This window comes from Eurytemora carolleeae, unplaced genomic scaffold (genome assembly GCF_000591075.1).
Source record: "Eurytemora carolleeae unplaced genomic scaffold, Eaff_2.0 scaffold2138, whole genome shotgun sequence".
NCBI lineage: Eukaryota > Metazoa > Arthropoda > Copepoda > Calanoida > Temoridae > Eurytemora > Eurytemora carolleeae.
In genome coordinates, this window is record NW_019398046.1 from 19,577 (window position 1) to 20,062 (window position 486).

Sequence of the window (486 nt, forward strand, 5' to 3'; positions counted from 1 at the left end):
CCCCTGAATACGCTCAAAGTTACACATAAAATCTTCGTCTCTGGTCAAAAACTATTAGTTATTCATGTTTTAATTTTGAAATTGATTACTTTCAATTGGGTTTTTTTTTCTGTAAATCAGGAATGTTTTTTTGTTTCTTTTTAAATGGAGGTTCTATTTATTCTTTTAAATCAAGTAAAAATTCAACAAAATTTTAACACAATTATCAGTAGTATTCAAAATTAAAGGAATACATTTATTTATTCTAATGTTTAAATTCAGATTAAGTATTTTTTTATGTTTTGCTTTCAAAACCACTTTTCATTACCCTGTTTGTCAAAATGTGTGAAAATAATATTAAATTGATTAAAATTAAAAAATCTTTCATGAAATTAAAAGATATTTTTTAAAAATGAATATTGATCAAACACACGTATCCCTCTCTCAATATATTTTGGGAATTACAGTATTCTTATAAAGAAAAACTGTTTTCTACCCACTAAATGT